The sequence below is a fragment of the Lissotriton helveticus genome, chromosome 10 (assembly GCF_964261635.1).
Source record: "Lissotriton helveticus chromosome 10, aLisHel1.1, whole genome shotgun sequence".
Lineage (NCBI taxonomy): Eukaryota > Metazoa > Chordata > Amphibia > Caudata > Salamandridae > Lissotriton > Lissotriton helveticus.
Window position 1 is genome coordinate 100,067,950 of NC_136071.1, and position 7,860 is coordinate 100,075,809.

Genomic DNA, 7,860 nt, shown 5'->3' on the forward strand with positions numbered 1-7,860 from the left:
TTTATCATTGGGTTCCGCCAGCAAACTGGGACCGCAAGGTACCCAGTGTGGGCTACAACTTTCCCTCCGGGGCAGAGTGCAACAAAGTGTATGAAAACTATCTCAACAGTAACAGCACATATTACTACGTCCTAAAGGATGGAGTTTAAAAGCAATGAGACAGGGTTATGGATGTATACTGTGTTGTGGTAAACCTGTTTCTGCTCTATATGACATCAAATGTTTGGGGCATTCTTCAGGACCATGATATTCATTCACTATCAAAACGTGCATAAATGGTTAAGAATAGATACTCTGGCCCATATTCATGACCAGCCATGTGCAGTGGCAGCAATTTGTTGAGTAGGTCAGGTGGCCCTATGAACAATGTGTATGGTCCTACTCTACCATCTATAGTATCTCCATGCGTAGATTTCTTACAGGTGCGCAACCGTGGCCCATACTGGGTATGAAAAGGCAAGACTTTAGGATGTCTTTAAAAGGCATCCTGATTTTATTGCCAGTTATTCCCACCAGAGTCTCAGGCGGTGAGGGACTGCTGTACGGTTTTAGGTCTCGCCTATGCAGTGCTGCATAGACATTTAGCTGTCGTGTAGCTATTTTTCCAAGCACCTACTTGTAGTGGCATACGGCTTGCGGGAGCGCGCAGCGGCGCGCCACCAGTATGTGCTTGGAAAAAGAGCAGACTGCTCTCTCCAGCGCGCTCCACTTGTGGGCACCTTGCTCCTGCTGCAGCGCAAAGCGTGCGCTTGTTCAATCTTCCTGTAACCCCTCCTACCTAGCGTGTTATCTGGTGTTTACCGTGATTCCTCCTCACTTCCGTCCTTCCTGTCTCTTGCCTGTGTCCTTAAAGAACGTGCTTTTTCCGAGTTGGCGAAATCCAACACACATCAATTAATTTGTTCTCGCTGAACAAGTTGCGCCCAGAGTATTATTGTTAGCTGCTGAGTTAACAGATTGTTCACTCGTTGCTGCGGCTTCTCGCTTCCCCACTGACAGGCCATCTATCACAGGGCAGGCATTAGGAGACAATAAGTGTGGGATATGGTGGCCGTGTAGATCTGTTATTTGCCTGTCACAGAGAGCTGGGATGGAGAGATCAGTTTGTGGTCGAACATGGCCACTTCCAACCTTTGATACAGATTGATGTCATCAACTTGCAAGAAGCATGCATCTGTGCTTCGCTGCTCTCTGCAGCACCTCTGTGTGCTATGCCTTTGCTCACTGTACTTGTTGCCCATCAGTTTCCGTTCCAAACGTTCTTAACACACTGCAAAACTGTGCCAGAGGCACACAAGATGGCAGCAAACATGGCAATGCCAGCATGGAACGCTGCAGGACGAGGCTATTGGCACTGATACTGACCGGGAGTTGTGTTCAGTAACTGAGATTTTTCAAGCATTTGATCCATCACATTGCTGGACAAGTGATTCATCCAAGTAGGAGGGGTGTGGCCAGAGTTCACTGGGCAATATGCGTTTGTGCTGCGTTTTTCACATAATTGTAGATTTGCTGGACAATCAATCTACAGATTTTAACCCCCAAAACATTGTTTCTATCTCACCCGATTCAAAAGTTAGTAAAAATGCAAGGTCAACTTTCTGTAGCTTATTGCTATGTTGTGTGTTAAACTGGAACTGATGAGGTACAGCCAATGCTCCGTGTCAACAAGTGTAACAAGCATTTGCAATGCAATAGGTCTCGCATTTGCAAGAGTTTGAGCTATCGGCAGCATTTTAAATGACAATACCTTTTATTTATGGGTTTTGAAAACCTGAAAGTGGTGCGTGAATAAGCACTTTGTACTTGTAGTCCTTGCTTACGACCAGCAAGTCTGGCAGTAAACGAGGCACGGTTACTGCCAGCCTTGGTTCTCTCAAGCAACGACTATAAGTAGGAAAGTGCGTGTTTACGACCGCTTGCAAGTTTTTTAAATGCATAAAAGGCATTGTCATTTTCAATGCCAATAGCTCAAACCCACAAATGTGAGACCTTTTGCATTGCAAATGCTTGTTTGTAGCAGAGTGACTGAATATCATGGTCCTGAAGAATGCCCCAAACATTTGATGTCATATAGGGAAGAAACCTGTTGCCCACAACACTGGGTGTACATCCATAACCCTGTTTCACATTGCTTTTAACCTCTATCCTTTAGGACACAGTAATACAATTTGTTGTTCCTATTGATAGTTTTAATGCACATTTTTTTCGTGGCACTATGACCCTCGCCTCTACCCTAAAGGTATTTAAAACTTTGACGTGTGTTGTAACCTACTAGTCTGATCTTAGAGTGTGGAATGCAGTGTTGGTGCATTCTACATTCGTAGTAGCTGTGGAGGTTCCAGGTGTTGGCAGTTACATGCGAGCCAGCCAGAGGGACAGCCACGTATTTCCTCCCGATATTTGTATCTCAATAAACCATCCTAAAAGAACCTATATGAAGACTAATCTTTTACCACAACATTGTTGGCGACGTTCTGGCTGGGATCGGGACATCGGTGAGGAAGCGAATGACGAATTCATTGAAGCGGTCTGCGATCGGAACCTTCCAGAGGAATTTGCCTTACGACATTTGAAATTCCCGTGAGTACCTTCGTTGGAAAACAGAAGGGAAGATTATCGGCGATTCAGTCGTAAAAGGAGCCTTTTGATTAATTAGTTGAAGCGTGGATGCCTGTTACAGTTACTTGTGGCGCGAGCTAGTCATGACGCACAGCTAATCTCGAGCTGGTGTTAGAATACGTCGGACACGCTCAATCGCCTACAAACATTACAATCAAACCACGCTCAAGACGTTCTTGTAACAAGCACTATTTCCTGTCAAAAATAACGTAAGAAAAATCAACTCATAGTACAGTGTAAGTGTAAAAAAACTCAAGAGAGACTCTGGGCGGCTAAGAACCCTACCTTAAAAGATGCCATTGAAATAGCTAAAGTCTTAGAACATTCTCAGTATTGTATGCGCGAGATTAATAAAAAAGAAGAGTTGAACTTTAGCAATTCGTCTTCAACACCAAGTGTAGATTCTGAAGTTGCAGCAGTGTTTAAATCTGGAAGATATCCTCAAAGAGGGAGACAACAATTCAGATCCTGTTACAGATGTGGTACTTCGTCCCATAATACTGACTTTCGGAAATGTCCAGCTATAGATAAGAATTGCTTAAAATGCGGACGAAGAGGCCATTTCTCAAGCATGTGCAGGAAATCTTTTAAACAAAGAGTAGCTAACATTGATAATAGTGACAAATATGTTTCTCAATCTGTAAATTCAGTTAGTACGACTAATGATATTTTTTTACAGGAGGACAAAATTCTGAGTGTTGACGATCCCAATGATCAAATAGGTAGAATGAATCGACCAAAAGCGGAGTTTAGCATTGATGATAAAGTAGTTGACTTAATGGTTGACTGTGGATCAATGTATACAATCATTCCCAAATGTATCTTTGATAAGTTCTGGTCTGATAAAGTGTTCCATCCGAAAGATATAAATCCCGGTGGGTATCAGGGTGAAACCATTGATCTGGTGGGATACATGAACTCAAAAATAGTATTTAAGGGAAGGACAATAGAAGGCAAGGTCTATGTGGCAAGGGATGGCCCACCTATCCTAGGGTGGATGCATCAGTTTGATTTATGCATCATTATAGACCCTAGGGCTCCAACACAAGTACTAGTTGTAGATAATCCTTCTTTGGAAGATATTTTGAAAGAGGCTAAAGATGTATTTAAAGAAGAACTGGGGTGTCTTAAAGGCTACGTACATAAAATAATCTTGAAACCCGATGCTATTCCAGTCCAACATAAAGCTCTCAGGACACCGTTATTAGCTAGAGAAGCAGTCAAAAAGATGATTCAAGAAATGCTTGAAAATGGAGTGATCGAGCCAGCAGAAAGCTCTTCTTGGGTTTCTCCAGTAGTAATTACTGAAAAATCTGATGGCAAATTCAGATTTTGCATTGATCTTCGTTCTCTCAACCAAAATGTAGTAGTAGATACTTTTCCACTTCCTAATATAAATGAACTAATATTGGCACTTGGTGGTGGTACATTTTTCTCGAAACTTGACTTAAAAAACGCATACCACCAGATTAGATTGCATGAGGAATCGAAGTCCTTGACAGCATTTATTACTACAGAGGGTATTTATCAATGTGTTAGAATGCCTTTTGGCTTGTGCTCTGCAGCAAGCATATTCCAGAGAATGATGAATGTATTGTTTGAGGCATAAAAAACATTGTTTTCTTTCAGGACGACATCTTAATATTTGGTGATACTGTTGATCAGCATAACCACACACTTCGTGAAGCTTTGTTCAAAATTAGGGAGTCAGGCTTGACTTTTAGGCAGGACAAGTGTAAGTTCTTGGTGGATAAGGTAGACTACTTAGGATATGAGATCTCAGCGCAGGGTGTAAGACCTAAACAAAAGTCTATTAGATGCTATTCGGCTAGCTCCCACTCCCACTGACAAGGATAAACTGAGATCTTTCTTAGGATTGATTGAATATTATTCAAAATTTATAAAAGATTTTTCTACTAAGACAACGGAATTAAGATCTATCCTAAAGAAAGGAGTTAGCTTTAATTGGAGTCCTGATCACCAATTGTGCTTTGAAAATATCAAGAAGAATATTTGTGAAGCTGGTATTTTGACACCTTTCGATACGAAGTTGAAAACTGTACTCACTGTTGATGCAAGTGCTACAGTATTAGGGGTAGTTTTGGCTCAATTACATGATAGAAGTGAAAAAACAGTAGCATTTGCATCAAGAACGCTAACGAATGCTGAAAGGAATTATTCAGTAATTGAGCGCGAGACATTGGCGGCTGCTTGGGGGTGTGAGTATTTTAGAAATTACCTTTGGGGTGTGAAATTCACATTGAAGACAGATCATAAACCTCTCATTCCAGTGTTATTGCCAGGTGGTGATGCTAAATGTTCTGCTAGATTAGCTTCTCGTCTTCAGGAGTTTTGTTATAATGTTGTATTTATTCAAGGATGGAGGAACATTCAGGCAGACTGTTTATCAAGATGGTCACTTGATTAGGAATTGGTAGACAAGACTGCTGTGTTAAAGAAAGAAAATGAAGGAGCTGTAGCATTAATATCCGATATTCTGAGTGTGTGTGAGCCTCAGGCCATTACTAAAGATGAATGGGTCAGTGCCATGTTGAATGACAATTCTATACTAGAACTTAAGGATTTAATAAAGAAGGGGTGCAAATGAGAAAGCACTGTATCCATCACCAACCGACCATTTGTTAAAGTTTTAGATGAACTTTCTGTATGTGAAGATCTAGTTATCATGAGAGGTGATCTGTGTGTTCCTCCAATCTCCTTGAGGGAAAAATTAATTAAACTGGCCCACGAAGGACATTTGGTTCAGACACGTACTAAACAAAGACTGAGGATGAATTGGTGGTGGCCAGGTATGGATACTGAAGTAATTTCATTTGTTACGAATTGTGAGGTGTGCAAGCAAGGTGATAAGCGCTTAAAAACTGGTTTACAGGCTTCCTTAGGTCACATTACTGATCCAGGGGTTCCATGGCACACAGTGTGTGCAGATTTTATTGGTCATATGAATTGTCTTAAAGAAAATTTACGTTTTGGAATTGTCTTGGTTGATGTTCACACGAGATGGTTGGTGGTTAGATTTACTAAAGATATTACTACGGCAACAGTGATCAATGTCCTGAAGGGCATTTGGAGAGATGAAGGAATACCTTCAGTATTATTGACTGATAATGGTACTCAGTTAACTTCTCTTGATATGAAGAATTTTGTATCTTCTTATGGCATTAGGCATAGCCGTACCTCGTTATATAATCCACAAGGAAATGGAATTGTTGAGAGAGCAAACCGAATGATTAAGGGAGTGATTCAGATGGCTATCTCTAGTGGTGAGAATGTTGATTTGATGGTATCAGAGATGGTTTGGGCTTATCGGTCAAGTGTACATAGTGTCACAAATAGAACACCCTTTGAAATGATGCGTGGGACACCACCTAAAACAAAGTTAGTTCCCACTTGGATTAAGGATATAGTTACTAAAGAAGCGATTTCCACTGATCATACTCAAGCTTTACATCAAAGAGCAGTATGTCATAAAAAATTGTCTAGTAAGAGGATTTGTTCTGGAGATTTAGTGAAGATACGTTCCGGTAGGATGGGGACTTCCTTTAGAAAGTTTTTAGGACCATTTAGAGTTAGGTCCACCTTACCATATTGTGTGATTTTGGACAATTGTGAAAAATGGAATTACAAGAGGGTGGCTTTGTTTCAAAAAAATTATGGGAAAAACAATGTGACTATGGATAGTGTACTTAAGAACAATAGCGGTCATGCTAACTTTTCTAATAATACATTTCTATCAATGTCTGATAATGACTTCACTTGCGATCCTCAAGAAAACTCTGTTTCTCAAAGAATTGTTCAGGGAGGAGGTGATGCTCCAGCTTCTTCCTCCTCGAGTTCTCAGAGTATTCATGAGGTAAGACATCATAGAAATCGTTGTTCTCCAGAATATCTTAAAGATTATATATGCAATTAATTTATTCTTGATATTCTTGCCAATGTTTATTCTTAATATGTATTGATTGAATTCAATTGTACCTTTGATTGAACTGTGTTCATTAATTTGCTTTATCCAATGATTATCCTTTTAAGAACAGATTTGATATATGTATACTTTAGGTGATTTATGCGTGAGAATTGCTTATGTCTTATTTATTGTTGTTCATTTAAGGGATGAAGATATGTTGTAACCTACTAGATTATTTTTTTTTTTTGCAGTTTTATATAGCGCAAACTAGAACCGAACCGAATCAGTTATCAGAGCGCTTTACATAGCACCAGTTATGTTACATGAGGACACACTTTCATTTTAGGCACGGGGAGATTAAGTGATTTGCCCAGAATCACAGGGGGTTTTTGGCGTCGTTACCGAGACTCGAACCAAGTTCCCCAGGTCCGAGGTCGAGCGCCTTAGCCGTTAGGCCAACCCCTCTCCCCTTCTTAGAGTGTGGAATGCAGTGTTAGTGCATTCTACATTCGTAGTAGCTGTGGAGGTTCCAGGTGTTGGCAGTTACATGCGAGCCAGCCAGCAGCGTATTTCCTCACGATATTTGTATCTCAATAAACCATCCTAAAAGAACCTATATGAAGACTAATCTTTTACCACAACAACGTGCTCCTTAAAAACACTCCTGCTCCTTTCCTGAGGGAAAGTTGTAGCCCACACTGGGTACCTTGAGGTCCCAGTATGCTGAAGGAACCCAATGATGAATGAAGCATGTCGCCCTCGGGAGAGTGGTTTTCGTCCAAAACACCTGTTGTGCCCCACACCTGTCAACACTTTTCACTCTTGAGCACCCCACTGCCCTATACTCTGTGAGCTATATAGTTAGAATCATGGCATGGTCAGCTTAGCTATTACTCCTTGATAACAGTAGAGGCTTAACTGTACAAGTGCTGTAAAGGTAATGTATTCTCATAGATCCTGTCAAAGAACAGACGGCTTGAGATGTCACCTAACCCCTTCATTGATTTTTGGCTTGGGAGTCTACCCTCGTCATAGTTGAGATTGTCTGGACATACCTAGGCGCTTCCACATCCTACTGAGCTCTGCAAGGAGAGAACCTGCTTTAGCATGACTGATGTGGCCAAGTATTTTGATGTCTTTTTTAAGCCGCCTGGGAGGCAGAGCTCAGTGTCTCTGGTTATGAGGCTGCATCCAATGTAACTTGTGCTCGGGTTGTTTGAGAAAAACACAAGTGTTCGGATTATGTACTAAAAATCATTACTACTCATTGCATCCCGAGGCAAATATGTATGCACAGAATGTAACTCCTTCAG